At 51.2% G+C, this 24,628-nt stretch overlaps 1 pseudogene; it reads right to left on the reverse strand.

Moving 5' to 3' along the window:
- Positions 1–1,675: 1,675 nt before the first annotated feature.
- Positions 1,676–24,406, reverse strand: LOC123159530 (acidic endochitinase-like; annotated as a pseudogene).
- Between the last annotated feature and the right edge of the window lie 222 nt (positions 24,407–24,628).

The raw sequence follows: 24,628 nt of genomic DNA on the forward strand, positions 1-24,628 counted from the left end.
GAAACTACAATTTTTGGTATAGCCAAATGCCACTAGTAGAAAACAGGGCTTTGGTTCGGGCCTGACCAGCCCATTAGTCCCGGTTCTTCACGAACCAGGACCCATGTGACGCATTAGTCCCGGTTCATGAGCCCAGGGGGGCGGCCGGGGCCTCGTGGGCATTGGTCTCGGTTCGTCTGGATTTATTTGTCCCGGTTCTAGGCACGACCAATGGGCCGCGCTCCTAGCCCATAGCCATTGGTACCGGTTCGTGCCTTGAACCGGTATAGAAGGGGGAATTTAGTCCCGGTTTCTGCCACCAACCGGGACAAATAATTTGCCTATATATATATCCATCGCCGCGGTAGAGCACTCCACGATGCTCTGTTTTTTCTGGCCGGCGAGGGGAGGGCATTTGGATGCTCTAGCTCACCTCCTATGCACATGAGGTGTTCGATGAAATGCCCGAGCCACATTAGTTAAGCTTTCTCCTCTCGAAGCTCGACCTTGGAGCTCCATTTTTCCCGAGATTTCTCCTCACGCCCCGCCCCCGTTTTCACCGCCGTTGATCGCCCGCGCCGATCTCGTCGCCAGCACCATCGTGGTGAGCCTCTTGTTCTTATCTTCTTTCTGATTTTCTTACTTTAGATAGATACTTGTCTGATTTTCTTACTTTTGACACACATAATTATATATAATGCACGCAGATGAACCGGCAATGGATGTATGGTGACAGACACACCTCCGAGTACATTAAGGACGTGCATAATTTTTTCGAAGTGGCTGAGACAAACAAGCAGAATGGTTTTATGTGTTGTCCATGCCCTAAATGTGGGAATACGAAGTCTTACTCTGACCGGAAAATCCTTCACACCCACCTGCTTTACAAGGGTTTCATGCCACACTATAATGTTTGGACGAGGCACGGAGAAATAGGGGTTATGATGGAAGACGACGAAGAAGAAGAGGACGATGACAACTATGTGCCCCCTGAATACGGTGATGCTGCAACGGGGGGAGCTGCTGAAGATCAACGAGACGATTTCATATATAATATGATTTGTCTTTCTTATCAATTTCTGATGTGATGTGAATGAAATACTTATTTCCATCGTAATTTAGATTCGAAAGAAAGTAAATATATTTTGATGATGTCATCTTCATCCATTATAAAAGTAGTGGCACTAGTAGTGGGATAGCCGCTCGGGTGTTGATGTGGCATAAAGTTAGTGACGTTGTCTCGTCACTGAGTACGGTACAATATGGCATATTTTCTCCTAACATGTGACATTAGTTGACTATCATGGAAATAGCAAGTCGATGACGTTCTATATAACGTCACCGAAGGTCCCAATTTTGATGACATTTTTGCGTGTGCGCCGTCGCTAGGAGTAATCTATGATGGGGATTCTGTGACGATGCTTGTGACGCCCATAAAATGTCACCGGGGGGTAATTTGTGACATTATTAGCTATTCGATGACATTTTTTAGCTCGTCGTAGTAGGCTTGATCTCTTGTAGTCATGAGTTCAGGTTTCCTTGTTCTGAATGAAAGATCCAAGAGATGCTCCAAGTAAAAATTATTTATATTATACAGCAATCAAATGACACATAATTTCATACAAGTAACAACTCTTCACACGTCACAATAATAAAGCACACATGTATCGCACAAATCCAAGGTAAGGTAACCCTCTCAAACATCACTCTTCACCGAAGAACTATAGCCATCCTGGTCATCATAGTATTTGGACCACAACATGATCCCTCCATACTTCCCTGTGCTCTTAATCAATGGGAGAACATCTGACTTTAGATCATTAGCTGGGATGAATCCACTCCCTGCAGCCTGAGGTGACGCCGGGAGGCCGGGGAAGATTTGCTTTGCTGGGACTGTCAACCACCGCTTCCATGCGTCAGATAGATTGGTAGTGCTACCTGAGGTGTACTGACAGGGTGAATTGTTGTATAATTGCACCCACACATAGTCAAAGAGGCCGGTGTTAAGGGCGCCACCCACCCACGCGTCAGGGAAAGAGCATTGCGGTGCGGCAGTCAGGTAGACTCTCCTGCCGGTGTTGCTATATCCTTTGAGGAACCTCGCAAGATCGTCCAAGTGGAGGGGTGTGCCGCCTTCAATGTCGAAGTCATTACCATCGAGGATTGCATCACCGAGAGGTCGCAAAGATGACTTACCTCCCAAGAAGTTGTTCCACAGGTATGTCGCGACGTTCTAGGCATCGTGGGTCGAGGAAAGGTAGTAGCCGCCCGCCCCGCCACCGATGGAGAGTATGATCTTGACACCATGGCTCTAGCATGACTTTATGTCGGAGCTCAGGTTGGCACAACCACCGTTGGCCGGTGATGAGGCTATGTACCTAGGGTAGGGTCATGGACCTGTCCAAACTACCCTACCCAAGGACATCCCTAGAAGAAACCACCTGTCAGTCGACCCAGAAGTGTTCCACTCGACTAACTCGAAGACACTCGACCATGAAGGCAACCACTCGACCATGAAGCCAACCACTCGACAGCCAGGAGATCTAAAGTCACTCTGCGCGCTAACGGTCGATCATTAAGTAGCTTTTATGGTCATCACAACACTTTATGTATAGCGTTACCAGTAACGCCCAACCTTAATGTATCTTAAACCCTGCATAACTGAAGGCTGGAGGGGTCTGGCGGACTTTATATAAGCCACCCCCTCCTCAGTGTAAAGGGTTCGCACCCCTGTAACTCATACGCATATAATCCAGTCGACCGCCTCTTTACTTCCTCCAAGAAGGGCCTGAACTCTTAAATCCCTTGCGTATACAACTACTCCATAGCTAGGATATTGCCTCTCCATTAGTACCCCCCTACACTACTATCAGACTTAGAACCACGACAGTTGGCGCCCACCGTGGGGCAGGTGTCTTAGCGACTTACTGGAGAAGTTGCAATTTTTTCCGATCCCCTTCATCATGGTTTCGGGCGGAGTTTTGGTTAAGGGCCGCGAGATCCGTCTCGGCGCGCTCACATTCGTCGCCGACGACTCTGCTTGGCTTCGGGAGGCTCCGCTCCACATCGACGCGCTCCCAGTTCGCAGAGCAACGCACTTTCGCGCGTGCGTCTGCGACGTCCTCTTGCGGCAACCATCAACCCAGTATTGGTCGGTCCTTGTGTCGTCCTTCCACCCTGTTTCCCGCAGGCGCAAGCGCTCTGGTCGTTCAAGGCTTCAGCTGTGGGTGAGACACGCGGTGGCTCGCCAATCGGCCACCCCGCACATCACGGTAATCGAGCCCGACGAATCTCTCTATGGCTTGTTCGATCTGTCGACTGGCTCCGCAGAGACTGCATCCGAGTGCGACAGCAATGATGGTCGATGGACCATGCAGTCCTCCCAGTTTTCCCGGTGCCAACAGAGGCGACGGCGGAGTCGATCCGTCGCATGCCCATGAGGAGTATCTCCCCGGGCCCCTCACTTCGCTGCAAAGGGAAGAACTTTGCCGCCGGAACATGGATGTGCTTCATACTCCTATCATTGGACAAACTCCCGAGCCTCGTGCCTTAGAGGACGCGCATTTGGCCAACTTGGCTGAGCGCACTCGACTGGAGAACCTTGAGCGAGCACTCGACGAGCGTGCGCGGGTAACGGGTCCCAGATTCCAGTCGACGCCAACTCTTTCCACAAACCGACTCAGGTATATCGAACTCCGATTCAGAATTTAGCAGCTGCGGCCCGTATAGCAAAGTCAATTCAGCCTTCCCAGCCAGAGGCTGGCAGAGGCTTGTTGCAGATCAGAGATTTACTCCAGGCAGCAGGAGATCAAAATTCAGCTGTATCGCAGTCGTGGAACAGGATTCACAGCAGATCCGTAGCTGCGAATACAGTCCAGTCGGCTCATAGCCCCAGATCGCCTCTGAGGCGTGAAGGGCGTGGAGACCGGCACGATCAATACAAGAACCGTGAGCAGTATGATCACCGAATCAATCGCGATGATCGACGTCGAGTGCCCACCCCTCCCCCAAGGGGTGGATCGTACGTGCCTCGACAATAGGATGATAGACGCTAGCACAGTGGCGGGCGAAGGATTCCAGTCGACCCCAGGGAACCAGGCTTTGATGCGAGATCCATTATCGTTCAAGGTCTGGTCGACAGGAACAGAGCTCACCGAGAGGGTCACGACAGAGATGTACCCACCAGCAACAGAGTGCATGTCTCAGGACCAGAGTGTTTCAGCAGAGCCATCAGGGCAGCGGTGATTCCTCCCAACTTCAGGTTGGCGACTGGAGTCAGTAAGTTCACTGGTGAGTCCAAGCCTGATACTTGGCTTGAAGACTAGCGAGTGGCTGTTCAGATTGGCGGCGGCAATGATGAGGTGGCCATGAAACATCTGCCTCTTATGTTGGAGGGCTCGGCCAGAGCATGGTTGAATCAGTTGGCACCCAGCAGCATTTACACTTGGGAAGATCTTTCCCGAGTGTTTCTCAGTACATTTGAAGGAACTTGCAAGCGACCAACAGGACTGACAGAGCTGCAAACTTATGTGCAGAAGTCGAATGAGACTTTGAGAGATTACATCCAGAGATGGATCACATTGCATCACACGATAGAGAACGTATCTGATCACCAGGTAGTGTGTGCCTTCAAGGAAGGCGTTAAGTACAGAGAGCTAAACCTGAAATTCGGTCGAACCGGAGACATGTCTCTGAGTCGAATGATGGAGATAGCCACCAAGTATGCCAATGGTGAAGAAGAGGATCGGCTCCAGAGTGGCAAGCACAAGTCAGTCGCCCACGAAACCGGAGGAGGGAACTCCAGTCGGAAGCAGAAGCGGAAAGCCGAGCCAGCTGCTCCTGGAGAAGCCTTGGCCGTGACTCAAGAAAAGTTTAAAGGGAAGCCCAAAGGGCCTTGGAACCCTAAGAAGGTGAAAGATAAGGAGGGAAATGACGTGATGGATTTGCCATGCCACATCCACATGAAGAAAGATGAAGAGGGTAACTTCATTTACCCGAAACATACTACTCGACAGTGTCGGCTCCTGATCCAACAATTCCAGGGGAAACAGCCCAAAGATAAGGAAAAGGAGTCAGACAAAGTTGAGGACAAAGAGGATAACGATGATGGATATCCCCAGGTCAATTCCACCTTGATGATTTTTGCTGACGTTGAAAGCAAAATTCGATTGAAAGTTATCAATCGAGAAGTGAATATGGTTGCTTCGGCGACACCCAATTATCTGAAACGGTCCCAGACTACTATCACATTCGACCAGTCAGATCACCCGACACACATAGCCACCCCTGGGAGGCAAGCTCTGGTGGTCGACCCAGTCGTCGAAGGCACTCGACTGACTAAAGTGTTGATGGATGGTGGCAGTAGCCTGAATATATACTATACGCAGAGACATTGCAAGGGATGGGCATTCCGATGTCCAGACTCAGTACCAGCAACATGAGTTTCTATGGAGTCATTCCTGGAAAGAAAGCTGCATCACTCGGTCAGATTGCTCTTGATGTAGTTTTCGGTGATTCCAAGAATTTCTGCAAAGAAAAGTTGACATTTGAAGTTGTGGATTTCCAGAGTGCCTATCACGCTATTTTGGGCAGTCTAGCTTATGCATGTTTTATGGCTCGACCATGTTACGTTTATCTCAAATTGAAGATGCCTGGCCCCAAAGGTGTGATCACTGTTACTGGCAATCGGAAGAAGGCGGAAGAGTGCTTTCAGAAAGGCTCAAAGATCGCCAATGCTCAGATGGTAGCAGAAGAGTGGCAGGAGCACCAGAAAAATGCAGATCCGAGTGATTTGTTGCGATCCAAGAAGCCCGCTACGGAATCGGTGTTTCAGTCATCCGGTGAGACGAAACCGATTCACATTCACCCGACCGACCCCAATGCTGCTCCGACCAATATCTCTACATCGCTCGACCCCAAATAGGAAGAAGCGCTCATCCAGTTCCTCCATGAGAACTGGGACATCTTCGCATGGAAACCTTCTGACATGCCGGGTGTTCCCAGGGGGCTGGCTGAGCACTGCCTACGACTCAAAAATGAAACCTGTTAAAGAACATCTTTGACGGTCCGCCGTCGAGAAAAGAAAGGCCATTGGCGAGGAGGTGGCTCGGCTCTTAGCAGCAGAGTTTATCCGAGAGATTTACCACTCCGAGTGGCTCGCCAATGTTGTCATGGTCCCCAAGAAGGACAAGTCACTTCGCATGTGCATTGACTTTAAACATATCAATCGGGCCTGCCCTAAAGATCATTTTCCTCTCCCCCGCATTGACCAAATAGTTGACTCGACTTCGGGATGTGAGCGCCTATCTTTCTTAGACGCTTATTCCTGTTACCATCAGATCCGTCTGTATGGACCCGATGAGATCAAAACAGCTTTTATCACCCCATTCGGGTGCTTCTGTTATGTCACCATGACATTCGGCCTCAAGAATGCCAGAGCCACGTTCATGAGGATGATTCAGAAGTGTTTGCTCACTCAAATCAGTCGGAATGTGGAAGCGTACATGGATGATATTGTGGTCAAGTCACGGAAAGGTTCCGACCTGCTGACTGACCTTGCTGAAACATTTGCCAACCTCAGGAGGTATGATATCAAGCTTAATCCATCAAAGTGCACATTCGGAGTTCCTGGCGGAAAATTACTCGGTTTTCTTGTTTCCGAACGAGGAATCGATGCAAATCCAGAGAAAGTGGGCACTATACTCCGAATGAAAAGACCTGTGCACGTGCACGATGTTCAGAAGCTTACTGGTTGCTTGGCCGCTTTAAGTTGATTCATCTCTCGTCTCGGTGAAAAGGCATTGCCTCTTTATCGACTGATGAAGAAGTCAGACAAGTTTGAGTGGACTCCTGAAGCTGATGCAGCATTTGCAGAGCTAAAAGCCCTGCTTTCCACCCAGCCAGTGCTTGCTGCCTCGATCAGCAAAGAGCCTTTGCTGCTTTACATTGCAGCCACAGGACAAGTCGTCAGTACAGTACTTACGGTCGAGCGGGAAGAAGAAGAAAAAGCCTTTAAAGTTCAGCGCCCAGTATATTATATTTCTGAAGTTCTCACCCAATCAAAGAAAAGATACCCTCATTATCAGAAGCTTGTATATGGGATCTATATGACCACGAAGAAAGTTGCTCATTACTTCTCTGACCATACCATTACAGTCGTCAGCGACGCCCCATTGTCAGAGATTTTGCACAACAGAGATGCAACTGGTCGAGTGGCAAAATGGGCGATTGAACTCCTTCCCCTAGATATCAGATTTGAGGCAAAGAAAGCTATCAAGTCCCAAGCAATAGCAGATTTCATCGCTGAGTGGACCGAACAGCAATTGCCGACTCAAGTTCACTCGGAGCACTGGACCATGTTCTTTGATGGCTCTAAGATGTTGAATGGTTCCGGTGCTGGGGTAGTGTTGGTTTCCCCCTGAGGAGATAAGCTCAAATATGTACTTCAGATTCACTTTGATTCCTCCAACAACGAAGCAGAATACGAAGCACTTTTGTATGGGTTGCGTATGGCCATTTCACTCAGCGTCCGTCGCCTCATGGTCTACGGTGACTTAGATTTGGTGGTTAACCAAGTGATGAAGGAGTGGGACGTCAGAAGCCCAGCCATGACTAGTTACTGCAATGGAGTAAGAAAGCTGGAGAAGAAATTCGAGGGGTTAGAGCTTCATCATATACCCCGACTGAAAAATCAAGCGGCTGATGATTTGCCAAAAATAGGTTCCAAGAGAGAAGCCATTCCTAGTGGAGTGTTTTTGGAACATATCCACGCACCGTCAGTTCAAGAGGATCCTTTCACCGAAGAAGCCCCGCAGCCAAAAAGTGCCACGGATCTGACTGAAGTTGAGGTCCCAGCTGTGGTCGACCTGATCATGGAAGTTTTGGTTATCACTCCCGACTGGAAAGTGCTGTGCATCACGTATATCCTAAGGAAAGAGCTCCCAGAGAATGAAGAAGAGGCTCAACAGATCGTCCGTCGATCCAAGGCCTTCACTGTGATGAAGGGACAGTTGTACAGGGAAAGCACGACTGGAGCCAGTCAGAAATGTATAACGCCAGAATAGGGTCGGATAATTCTTGACGGTATCCACTCGGGGACCTGTGGCCACCATGCATCCTCTCGGACTATTGTGGCTAAAGCATACCGAGCAGGGTTTTACTGGCCCAGAGCAAATGAAATGGCGAAGCAGATAGTCGACAAGTGTGAAGGATGTCAGTTCTATTCCAATATGTCACACAAGCCCGCCTCAGCCTTGAAGACCATTCCAATCGTATGGCCCTTCGCTGTCTGGGGATTAGATATGGTTGGACCACTGAGAACTGGCAGGAGTGGTTTCACCCACGTACTGGTGGCAGTCGACAAGTTCACCAAGTGGATCAAAGCCAAGCCTATCAAGAATCTTGATGCCAGCACTGCTGAGGGAGTCCTGGATTAGGGGGTGTCCGGATGGCCGGACTATGACCTTTGGCCGAACTCCCGGACTATGAAGACACAAGATTGAAGACTTCGTCCCGTGTCTGGATAGGACTTTCCTTGGCATGGAAGGCAAGCTTGGCGATATGATATGAAGATCTCCTCCCATTGTAACTGACTATGTGTAACCCTAGCCCTCTCCGGTGTCTATATAAACCGGAGAGTTTTAGTCCGTAGGACGAACACCAATCATACCATAGGCTAGCTTCTAGGGTTTAGCCTCTCTGATCTTGTGGTAGATCAACTCTTGTACTACCCATATCATCAATATTAATCAAGCAGGAGTAGGGTTTTACCTCCATCGAGAGGGCCCGAACCTGGGTAAAAACATCGTGTCCCTTGTCTCCTGTTACCATCCGCCTAGATGCACAGTTTGGGACCCCCTACCCGAGATCCGCCAGTTTTGACACCGACATTGGTGCTTTCATTGAGAGTTCCTCTGTGTCGTCACCTTTAGGCCCGATGGCTTCTTCGATCATCAACCACGACGCAGTCCAGGGTGAGACTCTTCTCCCCGGACAGATCTTCGCATTCGGCGGTTTCGCACTGCGGGCCAATTTGTTTGGCCATCTGGAGCAGATCGAAAGCTACGCCCCTGGCCATCAGGTCAGATTTGGAAGCTTAAACTACACGGCCAACATCCGCGGGGACTTGATCTTCGTCGGGTTCGAGCCACGGACGAGCACGCCGCACTGTCACGATGGGCATGATCTAGCTCTGCCGCCGGACAGCGCCCAGAGCGCCGCTCAGGTGTCCGCTCTGACCCTTAGCTCGGAGCCGACCACGCCAGTCGGGGACGGACGGTTGGATGCCGCCCCAGGAGCCGCAATTTCTACGGTGATCGAGCCGGATACCGGCCTAGTCCTTTGTGAGGCCTATGGCTCCAAGGTGCTGGACTCCTTTCCGGACTTTGAATCTCCCGCACCCCTTCCGATCGAACCCGATTGGGCTCCGATCATGGAGTTCACCGCTGCGGACATCTTTCAGCACTCGCCCTTTGGCGACATCCTGAATTCACTAAAGTCTCTCTCTTTGTCAGGAGAGCCCTGGCCGGACTATGGTCAGCGAGGTTGGGATGCGGACGACAAAGAAATTCAAACCCCGCCCACCACCCACTTCATAGCGACTGTCGACGATCTAACCGACATGCTCGACTACGACTCCGAAGACATCGACGGTATGGACGCCGATGAAGGAGACAATCGAGAACCAGCGCCTATAGAGCACCGGACAATCACCTCATCCCACGATGTATACATGGTGGACACACCTAAAAGAAGCAACGACGAGGATCAAAAGGGCGCAACCAGGGATCGTTCCCTCGAAAAACAATCAAAGCGGCGGCGTAAGCGCCGCGCCAAGCCCCACCTCGACAGAGACCCAGCCATACAGCAGGGCGAATCAACGGAAGACGAACATGCCATCGAGCAACCATCCAAACAGGGCGGACAAACCGAACAATTTGTCCCCGGCAAAGATAATAGTCCGGACGACCTCACGCCGGACAAGTCGCTGGAGCACCAGAACCTCCACCAAAGGCTCGTCGCCACTGCGTGTAGCCTGAAAAAGCAGAAGCGGAATCTCAAAACAGAGGAAGATGCACTCAGAATCAGATGGGGCAAAGTACTCAATACCGCACACAAGTACGACAACAGTCATCACACAAAGAGCTATCCAAAGCGGAAATTACTACCGGAATTTGATGAAGAGGCCTTAGAGCCCCCACAGTCAAAAAACAAGAAAGCCACCAGGTCGGATAGACGACCCCACGATCGACCTCAAGCGACAAAGGGCGCCGCACTCAATACGGCAGGCGATCCGCCCAAGGATTCGCATCCAAAAACCGGTCCAACCAGATCCGTCTACGGGCCAAGAAAGCAAGCTCCAGTGAGCAATGCAACGCAAAAAATATCCGAATATCGCGGCACACCTACATACAGGGGCGCCACACATCCCCTATGTTTCACCGATGAGGTACTGGATCATGAATTTCCAGCGGGATTCAAGCCTCTAAACATAGAAGCATACGACGGAACAATAGACCCTGGAGTCTGGATCGAGGATTATATCCTCCACATACACATGGCCAGAGGAGATGACCTTCACGCCATAAAATACTTACCCCTTAAGCTCAAAGGGCCAGCCCGGCATTGGCTTAAAAGCCTTCCCAAAAACACCATGGGAAGTTGGGAAGAGCTCGAGGATGCTTTCCAGGCAAATTTTCAAGGGACCTATGTCCGACCTCCGGATGTAGACGATCTGAGTCATATAACTCAACAACCCGGAGAGTCAGCCCGGAAACTCTGGAACAGATTTCTTACTAAAAAGAACCAGATAGTCGACTGTCCGGACGCCGAAGCCCTAGCAGCTTTCAAACATAGCGTCCCAGACGAATGGCTCGCCAGACACCTCGGCCAAGAAAAGCCAAGAACAATGGCCGCATTAACAAGCCTCATGACCCGCTTTTGCGCAGGAGAGGATAGCTGGTTGGCAAGAAGCAGCACCAGCGACCCAAGTACATCCGAACTCAGAGATGAAAACGGGAAACCGCGCCGTATCAAATAACAGCGCCGGATCAAGGATAACAGCCCGATGAGCACGGCAGTCAACGCCGGATTCAAAAGCTCTCGGCAAAATCAGAAAAAGCCGCCCCCCAAAGATGACAGGGACGAGCTATCTAACCTCAACAAAATCTTGGACAAAATATGTCAAATCCACAGTACTCCCGGGAGACCTACAAACCACACCCACAGAGATTGTTGGGTCTTCAAGCAGTCCGGCAAACTCAACGCCGAACACAAGGGGCTCGACACACCAAGCGAGGATGACGACGCACCCCACAAGCAGAACACCGGAGAACAAAAGAAGTTCCCACAAGAAGTCAAAACAGTAAATTCACTTCAGGTGACAAAAGGGAAAAACAGAATGACACCTACGAAGATACGCGCCATACGGCCTGCCCCAGAGGAGCACCGCCACTGGTTGTTACAACCAATCACCTTCGATCATCAGGATTACTCCAGAGGTATCCGGAACGCAGGCTGGACTGCCTTGGTCTTGGATCCGATTGTTGACGGACTCCAATCTACACAAGTCCTAATGGACGGCGGCAGTGACCTAAACCTGTTATATCAGGACACAATCCGCAAACTGGGGGTAAACCCAGCAACAATTCTCCTTGGCAATACTTCCTTCCAAGGAATCACGCCGGGCCCAGATACCAAGAGTATGGGTTCCCTTTCATTAGAAGTCACGTTCGGCTCACCCGACAACTTCCGAAGCGAAAAACTAACCTTCCACATCGCCCCATTTATAAGTCGCTATCAAGCGCTACTGGGACGTGAAGCTTTCGCCCGCTTTAACGCAATACCGCATTATGCATCCCTTACACTCAGAATGTCCGGTCCACGAGGCATCATTTCATTAAAGGGAAATATCAATTTATCCCCTAAGTACGGATACTGGTGCAGCCGCCTTGACAGCCGCACACCAATCCAGCTTCACTACCCCGGACACGGTTTGACAAGTCTGGCATAAACATACAAAGGTCTAATAGCCGCACAACCCTGTACAAGGGGCTCCGCGTGTTTACACCAGGAGACAATACGGCCCAATCTTACACATGCCTCTGTGTTATATTTTTTTTATTCTAATATAGATTTCTCGCACGACTATTTTTCACTAAGTCCCTCTCTTTCGCAGACAAACACCATGCTACGCCCGTCCAGGATACGGCACAACGGAGACACAGGCGCAGACGTGCAGTAGGGACCCGTCCTAAGGATTCTCTTCAAATTAAGACCCTGCGTAAACCTTTTTTACTGTCTCTTGTTGATAACATCCCCCAGTTTTCACTATAACCGAGGAGGAGGCTAGCGTCTTGGCATGTGGCCACGCCAGAATTTTGCGCGTACCTGGACACCAGGGGCTTTTTACCAAAGGGCTTTGTTCGGCCCGTTTTCATAAAGACCGAATACCTTAGGGAGTGTTCGGCGTCGCGAGTTTGGCCTTATATGCATCAGCTCCGAATCATGTCTTTGGTCAAATGTTGGGTTTGCCCGGCTCCTGTGTTTTGCTGCCTTACGTTCCGCTCTATCGGCTAAGGCGGCACCAGGAGAACTACTGCGATTGTGCCCCGGTTCGGCCAGGCGAGCACCTCAGTAGAGAAAGCCGAAAACTGACTGTCATGATATAGCGAGAGACTGGTCAACCACTCAATGACTTTCGGAATCTTTAGGATTCCTCCGCATTAACGAAGGGCCGCTTCCCGGTCAGGCACACACGCGCCCCGAATTCGGGCGAGCGCGGTGCCCCTAGGGGCTATTCAGTAGCCCCACTGTCAAACTCCTATGGCTAAGTGAAAGTGATAAAGCATTATAGTCCGGTTGCCTAGTTCGCTGCGCTATCACCTCCTTTATAGGACCAAGACGTTGGATTAAGTGTGAAAAGGCGCCTTTTTGCGAACACCCCCGCATTATATGCGTGGGGGCTGAAGCCAACGACTGCCATCTTTCAGGTTATATACACATATACATTAATGGCCGCACAGGAGGCATTATAATTCTTGCAAGCACAAGTATAAAAAGCTTTTATATTCTATCAAAATATTCGTTTTACAATAGCACATGCTATTCGAACACAACATCCTTCGAGCACTGCGCCTCTATTAAACGAGCGCCATGAAGAACTTCCTCAAAGTAGTGCTTGGCAGGTACTCGGCTTTCGTCCGAATCCCGGGATGCAACAACACTGGCCTTCATATCCGCCCAGTATGTTTTGACACGGGCAAGAGCCATCTGTGCACCCTCTATGCACGCCGACCTCTTCATTGCATCAACATGCGGCACCGAACCAAGGAACTGCTGCACCAAGCTAAAATAACTCTTCGGCTCTGGCTCTTCCGGCCACAGACGACTCGCAACATACCTCATGGCGAGTCCGGATAACCTGTTCAGCTCCGCCCAGGCGGCCAAACGGTCGGATACCGACAGTGGGCGTTCTGGATTGTGGAACTGCGACCAAAAAAGCTCTTCCAATTCATGGTCACCTCGACCGCGGAAGTGTTCGGTCGCGTCTGCCGCACTTGCTGCCAAATCCAGATAAGTGTTTTCCGCACTCCACTGCCGGTCTAACGGAGCATACTTAGGGTCCCCAAACTTCATCCGCAGCATATAGGGCTTTCCAGCCGTGATATCTCCGGCCTGACGTAGCTCCTCCTTCATAGCTCTCATTGCAGAGCGAGTATCCTTGGCCTCGACAGTGATGTTTTCAAGATCCTTCTGAGCCGCCCTATCTCCTTGTTCAAGAAATTTACAGCGGTCGGCAGCATCCTTCAATTTTATAGCCATCTCGGCTATTACTTTCTTGCTCTGGCAGTGAGCAGTCTGTTCGGCTTTTAGCTCTTCAGCCGCCTTAACGGCAGCCGCATCACTTTTCCCTTGCTTGCTCCTTGGCTCGGGCAAGTTTCCGCCGAAGGTTCTCCACGGCAGCAGCACCATCTACATTAAGCACATATCTTATAAGGCACGAGCATCGAACTCCTCTTATCAGATGTCTTTGGAACATACCTTGTGCCTCGTCTAGCCGCTTATTTACAAGCGCGATGTCGGCATCCGCCACGTCAAGTTGCCGCTTTAGCTCGGCAGATTCATCAGTCCGGCTAGCCACCGAACGCCTCGCCACCTTCATAAAAAGGTGACATATTATACCTGGGGTTATGATCCTCTGTGCGCCGTCACTTTTGACGACACACAGAGTCTCAGGGGCTACTATTTATACAGGGCGCATTTTATATATGCGGCTCTACCAAAAGGTACACCTTTTCACGTACCTCAAAGCCTGTCAGTAAACTCCTGGCGGCCTCGTACAATCCGCTTTCCGCGGATGAAATCCTTCCAATCACCGTGTTCATCAACATACGGTGTTCTTCTGAGATGGACGCTCGCCCGAGCAGATCCTTCAGCCCCTCCGACCGCGCACCAGAGGGTGCCGGACTAGCCTGACGACCTTTTTCAGGGTCCGGACTTGGAAAAACCCTCCGAGACGACACCTCGGGGTCGCCTGCCTCGTAAGATGGTGCAGCTAGGGGAGGCGTTTCGCTCTCCATCATCTCCGGACGAAGATCCCCTGAAGATGAGCTCTGCTGAGAAGGGTTGAGATCCGAACTGCAAGGTAATATTTCGGTTATCTTCCTCAGAAATAAAACAGGGATGTCACTCATTTTGGAACCCCTCTCTTTACTTACGGCTCGGGGGAGAGCTGATCCCCTTGAGGGTGCAATGCGGCCGGGGCATTCTCCGGCGCCGGATCCTCTGGCGAAGATTTCTTCCCCCGTTTTGAGGCCATCCCCTCCGGGTCTTCAGAGGCAGTCCTTTTTTTTCCCTGGTTGGGGGAATTCTTGATTCCTCCCTTTCTGACAGCCTCCTTCGCGGAGGCAGTAGCTCCTTGTTTCCCCTCTTCGCCTTCTGCCAAAGGTGCAATCTCCAGCATCCTGGTTAACACGGGATCCGGCGTGGTCTCAGGCAGGGGGGCTGGACACCTGATAAGCTTTGCTTTCGCTATCCACTCCTGTTCAAAGGATAGCTCTGTTAAGGGCAATTTTATGATAAAAATATGGATGGCGTGTCCAAATACGGGGCTACTTACTTGGGCATCCGGGCGATTGCAGCTCAGACCTGCGTCCTCGGACAAGTCCGGACACCTTGCTTGTGATCCGAAGAACAATTTGTACATCTCCATGGGCGTCGTGCCCATAAAGTGTTGGAGGACTCGCGGTCCCTCCGGATTAAATTCCCACAGGCGGAGAGGGCGACGTTTGCAGGGCAGCATGCGGCGAATCAGCATAACTTGAGCCACTACGGTCAAGTTGATATCTCTTTCTAGGAGATCTCGAATGCGGCCCTGCAGCAAGGGCACGTCTTTAGACGGCCCCCAGATAAGCCCTTCATTGACCCATGACGCTAGCCGTGGTGGGGGACCCGAGCGAAAAGCAGGTGGCGCCACCCATGTGGTGCCCCTGGGGGCTGTGATGTAAAACCAGTCCCGTTGCCATAAGCCGAACTCCTCTTGGAAAGAGCCCTCGGGCCATGGAGCGTCGGCCATCTTGCTTATGATAGCTCCTCCGCACTCAGCGTGCTGCCCCTCGATCATCTTTGGTTCTACCTTGAAGGTTCTAAGCCACAATCCGAAGTGAGGAGTAATATGGAGGAAGGCCTCACACACGACAATGAACGATGAGATTTGGAGGATGCACTCCGGAGCTAAGTCATGAAATTCCAGCCCGTAATAAAACATAAGCCCCCTCACGAAGGGATCAATCGGGAAGCCTAGCCCCCGAAGGAAGTGAGATGCGAACACCACGCTCTCACCGGGCTGGGGAGTGGGAATGGCCTGCCCTTGAGCAGGCAGCCTATGCGAGATTTCGCCGGTTAGATACCTGGCATCTCTCAGTTTTCGCACGTCTTCTTCCGTAACGGAGGAAGGCATCCACCTGCCTTGAAGGTCGGAGCCGGACATCATCGAAGGTCCGAAGCGCCTAAAACTGGAGCTTTGGGTGTTGGAACTCGAGGCGAGGGGCGGATTCGATTGAACTGAAGAGAAAGGAGTCGAGCCTTGGTCTCTTTATAAAGAGGTTGAATACCAACAGCCCTCCCCGTAACCTTTTGGGACTCGCTTTCAATTAGGGAGTCGTACCAAAGGCATGGTTGGGTTACCCACGCTCGTATTGATGAGAATCCCGGAATAAGGGGACATGATCTTTGCTTTGACAAGACATGCCAAGGAAACCACCTCGCTAAATGTGCTGAGGTGAAACAGTAAAATGATTCGAATAAAGGCTTGGCCGTGGCGTGATGTCATGCTGCGGAATACGGCAGCAGATTAGATTTGTGCAGATATTATTCTCTCTACGGTGGTATGTGGAACTTATTTTGCAGAGCCGGACACTATCCTTGTGTTCAACATCTTCTATGAAGTATTCGGAGTAGGAACCCGCCTTGCAATGCCGCAGACAATTTGCGTAACGGACTCGTCGTCATTGAAGCCTGGTTCAGGGGCTACTGAGGGAGTCCTGGATTAGGGGGTGTCCAGATGGCCGGACTATGACCTTTGGCCGGACTCCCGGACTATGAAGACACAAGATTGAAGACTTCGTCCCGTGTCCAGATAGGACTTTCCTTGGCGTGGAAGGTAAGCTTGGCGATATGATATGAAGATCTCCTCCCATTGTAACCGACTCTATGTAACCCTAGCCCTCTCCGGTGTCTATATAAACCGGAGAGTTTTAGTCCGTAGGACGAACAACAATCATACCATAGGCTAGCTTCTAGGGTTTAGCCTCTCTGATCTCGTGGTAGATCAACTCTTGTACTACCCATATCATCAATATTAATCAAGAAGGAGTAGGGTTTTACCTCCATCGAGAGGGCCCAAACCTGGGTAAAAACATCGTGTCCCTTGTCTCCTGTTACCATCCGCCTAGACGCACAGTTCGGGACCCCCTACCCGAGATCCGCCGGTTTTGACACCGACAACTGCTATCAGCTTCATCAGAGAATTGATATTCATATATGGAGTTCCGCATAGCATCATAACTGATAATGGGTCAAACTTTGATTCCGACCAATTCAAAGCTTTTTGCGCCTCTCAAGGCACGCGAGTCGACTACGCTTCCGTCGCTCACCCCTAGCCGAATGGACAAGCAGAAAGAGCAAACAGCCTAATTCTCAAAGGACTGAAACCCTGGTTGATGCATGATCTCAAACACGCAGCAGGCGCGTGGGTCAACGAACTCCCATCAGTTCTTTGGGGATTGAGGACTATTCCTAATCGGTCGACTGGGCGAACGCCATTCTTTCTGGTCTACGGAGCTGAAGCAGTTATGTCGAGTGACCTGCTTCACAATGCACCCCGAGTTGAGCTTTACTCTGAAGATGAAGCAGAACAAGCCCGGCAGGACGCAGTCGACCTTCTGGAAGAAGAAAGAGAGATGGCCATGATCCGATCGACCATCTATCAGCAAGACCTGCGTCGATTCCATGCAAGAAACGTGAAGAGTCGAGCCTTCCAAGAAGGAGACTTGGTCCTCCGAATGGACCAACAGAAGCCACACAAGCTTGCCCCTACTTGGGAAGGCCCCTTCATCGTCACCAAAGTTCTCCACAATGGAGCATACCATCTTTACAATGTCGGCCGCCAGATTGATGAGCCATGAGCTTGGAATGCAGACCTGCTCCGCCCCTTTTACACTTAAGTACTCACTCGGATGAGTTGTAATAAAAGTACTCCTGTAGTTTGCTTATCAAAGACAAAAGTGTTATAATTTTCCCATTGATTGTTGTTGCTTTTGTTTGTGTAAGAAATCTCCCAGTGGGTGGCTTAGCTGCGAATCCATTTTGCCTAAGTTTGTAAAAAAATCCTACCGAGTGACGAGCAAGCCTCTCACTCGGAGGCTTAGCTGCGAATCCGTTTCGCCTAAATGTTTGAAAATCCTACCGAGTGACGAGCAAGCCTCTCACTCGGGGGCTTAGCTGTGAATCCGTTTCGCCTAAGTATTTGAAAATCCTACCGAGTGGCGAGCAAGCCTCTCACTCGAGGGCTTAGCTGCAGTCCAGTACTCGCCTAAGTATTTGAAAATCCTACCGAGTGGAGAGCAAACCTCCCACTCGGAGGCTTAGCTGCAGTCTAGTACTCGCCTAAGTATTTAATCTATTCCGATCCGCAAGGACGACGAGGTGCAGGTCGACTGCCACCTTCTCCTTCGGAGCTACGCCACAAATACAAAAATCCTACCGAGTGGAGAGCAAACCTCCCACTCGGGGGCTTAGCTGCAGTCCAGTACTCGCCTAAGTGTTTGAAAATCCTACCGAGTGGAGAGCAATCCTCCCACTCGGGGGCTTAGCTGCAGTCCAGAACTCGCCTAAGTGTTTGAAAATCCTACCGAGTGGAGAGAAATCCTCCCACTCGGGGGCTTAGCTGCAGTCCAGTACTCGCCTAAGTGTTTGAAAATCCTACCGAGTGGGGAGCAACCCTCCCGCTCGGGGGCTTAGCTGCAGTCCAGTACTCGCCTAAGTGTTTGAAAATCCTACCGAGTGGAGAGCAATCCTCCCACTCGGGGGCTTAGCTGCAGTGCAGTACTAGCCAAAGTATGAAATTCATTCCGATCCGCAAGGACGACGACGTGCGGGTCGACTGCTACCTTCTCCTTCGGAGCTACGGCACAAATTACAATGTGCGCTCTGCAAGGACGACGAGGTGCAGGTCGACTGCTACCTTCTCCTTCGGAGCTACGGCACAAATACAATGTGCGCTCTGCAAGGACGATGAGGTGCAGGTCGACTGCTACCTTCTCCTTCGGAGCTACGGCACAAATACAATGTGCACTCTGCAAGGACGACGAGGTGCAGGTCGACTACTACCTTCTCCTTCGGAGCTACGGCACAAATACAATGTGCGCTCTGCAAGCATGACGAGGTACAGGTCGACTACTACCTTCTCCTTCGGAGCTCCGCCACAAATACAGTGTGCGCTCCATCCCGACCCGCAAGGATGCAGGTCGACTGCAATCTGTGCTCCAACCTGCAAGACTACGTCACAAGCACTAAAATATATTCCGAGTGAAGAACAATGTTTGCTCGAAGGCAAATGCAAACATATTCAATGGCAAAGCCAAGTTCAGATAGCATCCTACGGATTCAGCAGTGCTCAGGCATCAAGCCCGTAAAAGTTTTATCGGTTACAAAACCTCTCGGCATTCCGAGGCAAATTTAAGGCATCAAGCATAGAAGTTTTTTACTCCTCCGGTGGAGGACTGAAAGGTGCGACAAACTGGTCCAGGTCGATTCCATCTGCAATCCGAGTGGCAGCTGCAATGAAGGTCTCCATGAAAGATTGGAAGTCATGCTTCTTGGTATTGGCCACTTTGAGGGACGCCATCATGTCCTCTCGCGCATCCTTGCAGTGAACGCAGACCAGAGACAGAGCAACATCAGCATCACACCTGGCAGAAGACTTCTTCCATTCTTGCACTCGACCTGGAACTTCATTCAGTCGAGTCATCAGAGACTCGAGGTCATTTTGAAGCATCTTTCTCGGCCAGAGTGTCGTGTCGATCCGCGACGCCGCAACCTTCAGTCGAGTAAGATAGTCGACCACACCAGCAACACGAGACTCCAGTCGGAGCACGTTCATGGAAGTTTCGTCCTTCACAAGAGAGTTGATGGGATCCAAGCCTGTCTCCACTCGACTGGTCTCCTCCTTGAAGTTCTAGCAGAATTCTGTAAACACAACTCAAAGATGAGCCAACAGTTCTATGATGAGTCGGTGATTACAAGTCAGTCGGGTAAGAGAGATTACCCTCAAGCATGATGAATAACTTCTTGGCGAGTCCTCCCAGATAAGCCTCTAGATCGTTCTTCTTCCCCACCAATTCACTAGCCTTGTCACTCAGAGCAATCTTGTCATTCTTCAGACAGCTGACTTCCTTGTTGGCCGCGTCGAGAGCAGCTTTCAGGTTGGCGTTCTCCTCTTCAAGTTTACCGACTGACGCCAGCTTCTCTTCCGCAAGCTTCGTTTTATCCAAAGCCGCCTTCTGCGCTTCGGCAAGTTTCTGGTCCTTCTTCTTCAGAGCCTCCTTCATTTTATCTGCAAAATGACAATGAGATCAGAATCAAGAATGGGCAGAAGGATAAGAACAGTCATCAAGTTCTCACCAATCATACCTTTTGCTTCGTCCTTTGCCTTCTGGAAGTTCTCCTGAACAAGCTTCAAGTCAAGGTCGAGCTGGATATGTTTGTTTTCCAATTCAGTATAGCGAGCCACAAGCTCGCAAGATTTCTACGAAAGAGTCAGTCGACAGATATCAAAGAGAGGTTGCTTCCGAGTAACTAAGAGAAAAACCGTAGCATTTCTAAGACTACAGTCGAATCAGAATATTCAACAGTAGTCTCGGGGACTACACCCAGTGGGTGCATCCAGCGTGCCCCCACTAGTTTTATCGACTTGATCCGACCAGTCGACCGAAAGGAACAAAGAGATCTCATCATGATCTACAAAAAAAACAGGTTCTTCAGACTACAGTCGCCTGCCAGCAGTCCACCGTAGTCTCGGGGACTACACCCAGTGGGTGCACTCAGCGTGCCCCCACCGGTTCCAAGATTCCATTCGACATGGTCCGACCAGACCGACTGAACAAGTTGGAATGAGGAAATTCAAAATACAAAGACTACGGTCGACTGTCAGCAGTCGACCATAGTCTCGGGGACTACACCCAGTGGGTGCACTCAGCGTGCCCCCACCAATTCAAAAAATCAATCGACACACCCAGTGGGTGTACAGATTCAAGGATCTTTGGAAAGAAAGTCTTTAGATAGCATATCCTAACAGAACAAGCGGTGACCAACTAACCTGGACATTGCTCTAGAGGGCTGAGCTAGCATCATAAGCCGCTTGGCTGGCTTCCCAGATCGCCTTCACCTGCTCCATCATGATCCCCGCCTGGCATATAGCCTCCTTAGCAGCACCCGCTTGGTCCTCTGGGACGTGGTGCGTGGCGAAAAGAGAGGGCGGATCAGCAATCGACGATGAAGGTCGGGCACTCGTCAGCGGCACAGCGAAGGACACAGAATGCCGAGTGACATCACCACCTTCTTGAACCAATGCCTCAGACACTGATGCGGTCCGAGTGGTCTTGCCAGCCGGCGCCTTTTTGTTCTTCCTCCCCCTCAGTGGCACCTTGTCGTCATCATCAGGGAGATCAATGACATGAGGGGGAGCTGCAGGATAAATCCAAAGTTAGAAATGAAAATCCAATCGACCAGAAGGGAAACTACAAGAGGGCGTACCAGGGTTGGAGGTGGCAGCGTCTTCCATTTCTTGGTCGTCGTTCTTGGCGGAAGTCTTGGAGGTAGCAGCACTGCAGATTTCAGAAACCAGTCGGTTAGTCGATGAGTCGACCAAGAGTTCATCCATACTAAACAAGAAAACACAAGTTCTGCTGTTACCCGGAGATAGTGGGAATGGCCATTCTCATCTTGGGCAAGGCCTTCGGCGGCTTTGACCACTTCGGCTGCTTCGGCGCTTTCTCAGTCGGTGCCGGAGAAGCCGCCCGAGGGCGCTTTGATGATTGCCCAATAGGTGCAATCGCTTTGCCACGCTCGCTCGCGGGGTCGTGGATGAGCTTGGATCGCCTTTCCGTGCGAGGAGGATCGACTTCCATCTCCTCCTCCTCTTCATTGGAGCCATCGTCATCCTCGTCATCCTCACCATCAGATTCCCACTCCTCCTCACTTTCACCTCCGCTCGCCTCTCCCTCCTCGGCCTATTCTTGCGCCCCGTTGGGCGTCGAGTACATCTTAGTCATGGCCTAGAAGACAACAAACAAGACAAAGGTCAGTCGACTGATTTTAAAGCAAACGGAATGAAGAAAGCAGGATCACAGTCAGAAATGCAGAAGTGGACCTTGTCTACGTCGTATGATTGGTCGAGTGGAGAAATCCTCCTGGCTCCTCGGGGGTTGTCCTTGTTACATGTGATGCTTGCCAGCCACCTCTCCAGCGTGGCCTCGTCAATATCCTCCGGGTGGATCCGAGTGGTGTCCTCAGTACCAGAATACAACCACATCGGATGGTCTCGAGCTTGAAGCGGCTGGATGCGTCGCCGGAGGAAGACCTCCAAGAGGTCCATGCCGGTCACCCCATCGCGGATAAGCTGGACGACACGCTCGACCAACACCTTAACCTGCGCCTTCTCTTCCGGGAGCACCTTCAAAGAGGAAGGCTTCCTCACTCGGTCCATGGAAAAAGGAGGGAGTCCAGTCGACTGCCCTGGCGTCGGCTGGTCTTTGCAGTAGAACCAGGTCGACTGCCATCCCCGGACCGAGTCGGGTAGGATCATGGTCGGAAAGGCGCCTTTTCCTCTCAGCTGAACCCCAAGACCCCCACACATCTGAATCACTTGAGTCCTCTCGTCACTCGGATTGGCCTTCTTCACCGTCTGGGAGCGACAGGTGAAGATGTGCTTGAAAAGACCCCAATGAGGCCGGCAACCCAAGAAATTCTCGCACAAAGACACGAAAGCAGCAAGGTACACGATGGTGTTGGGTGTGAAGTGGTGGAGTTGCGCCCCAAAGAAATTTAGAAGTCCCCAAAAGAAAGGGTGGGGCGGCAAAGAAAACCCACGGTCGACGTGGGTGGCCAAGAGAACGCACTCACCCTCCTGAGGTTGCGGCTCTGACTCCCTTCTTGGGAGCCGCGCCGATCCATGGGGGATCAGCCCTCCGTCGGCCAGGTCATCAAGATCCACCTGATTGATTGTCGAGCAGATCCAGTCGCCCTGGATCCAGCCCGGCGGCAGGCCGGTCCTAGATGAAGATCCGCTCCGACTGGTTCCCCTCCCCTTCGCCTTCGCCGGCGCTTTCTTCGCCTGCTCCAGGGCCGCCGTCTTCTCTTCCACCATCGTCGGCGGCGAGGCGCGCACGGAGCAGCGGTGCTGAGGCAGAAGCGAACGCGGCGGAGGAGTCTGGAGAAGAGGGGGGGGAATGAGGACGCACTGTTCAAAAAAACCCCGTCCGACGCCTTATATGAGGTTGCTTCCGAGTGACTGACATGTAGGCCCGAGCGATCCTGTCAAATCCCGCAACAGTCGCGCGCGCGATACGTGGCAAAAAAGGTGGCGCGGAGATCGAGGCGTCCCTGCCTTATCCCATCCGATTACTGCGGCCTACTCCGCCCCGCGCGCTTCCCGAAATTTGAATCTCGCCAAATCCGCGGGGTGCAGAACAACTCGTTAGACGAAAGATTTCCTTCGCTCCCTCGCTCGGAGCTCTCCAAGTAAAAACTTCACTCGACGGATACAAAGAATGGATCAAGGCGACTGAAAAAGAAATTGGTGCCCTCACCTAAGGTTCATGTCCAGAACAAGACATACTCATAGCACGAGACATGGGTCGGAAGAGTTCTCAACTCCTTCCCCAGTCAAACCTCGTCCATTCGGGGGCTAATGATGAAGCTATGTACCTAGGGTAGGGTCATGGACCTGTCCAAACTACCCTACCCAAGGACATCCCTAGAAGAAACCACCTGTCAGTCGACCCAGAAGTGTTCCACTCGACTGACTCGAAGACACTCGACTATGAAGTCAACCACTCGACCATGAAGCCAACCACTCGATAGCCAGGAGATCTAAAGTCACTCTGCGCGCTAACGGTCGGTCATTAAGTAGCTTTTATGGTCATCACAGCACTTTATGTATAGCGTTACCAGTAACGCCCAACCTTAATGTATCTTAAACCCTGCATAACTGAGGGCCGGAGGGGTCTGGCGGACTCTATATAAGCCACCCCCCTCCTCAGTGTAAAGGGTTTCACACCCCTGTAACTCATACGCATATAATCCAGTCGACCGCCTCCGGGCTCCGAAACGTAGGGCTGTTACTTCCTCCGAGAAAGGCCTGAACTCGTAAATCTCTTGCGTATACAACTACTCCCAGTGGCAGACCTAGCCCACTGGGCCAGGGTGGGCCAGCAGTGTACTGTACATATACACTTATTTTTTTCTTTTATTTTTTAGCTTTTCTCCTATGGTATAAATGTTGTTTCAGATCTCAGGGTGCGCCATGGCCCACCCTGGCCACCCTCTACCTCCGCCCCTGACTACTCCATAGCTAGGATCTTGCCTCTCCATTAATACCCCCCTACACTACTGTCAGACTTAGAACCACGACAGTCGGGTCGCAGTGGCCCGCCAGATTGAGGACTGGCGGTTGTCCATTGCCAAAGGCGGAGAGGAAGGCGATGTTAACAAATTTGTAGTTGTCGGTGGCGCAGGTCTCCGCAAGCGTGCCCTCGCCACCATTCTGACCCAAGTAGATGGAAATGCCGCCGGCTTCTGACCCGAGGAACTGCGCCGCCGCTACTGCCAGTACCAGCAGTCGTAGCAGGGATGATGGTCTGCTAGCCATTTGTGGAGCAATCCCTATTGCTTATGTGCATGCCTTCTGCTTTTGCTTCTGTGTATGTTGATCTGAGTTTGGGCTCGGGTGGGTTGGCCTATATACGAGGGGATTCGTAAATCGTAATGTGAAACCCACATGTTGTTTATGCACATACGTGGCTTGTTGGGCACATGGATGGATGAACATGTGAATGCGTTGCGCTCTCAGCTTCGAATCAACGGCAACGTC

Source organism: Triticum aestivum, chromosome 7B (genome assembly GCF_018294505.1).
Source record: "Triticum aestivum cultivar Chinese Spring chromosome 7B, IWGSC CS RefSeq v2.1, whole genome shotgun sequence".
Taxonomy (NCBI): Eukaryota; Viridiplantae; Streptophyta; class Magnoliopsida; order Poales; family Poaceae; genus Triticum; species Triticum aestivum.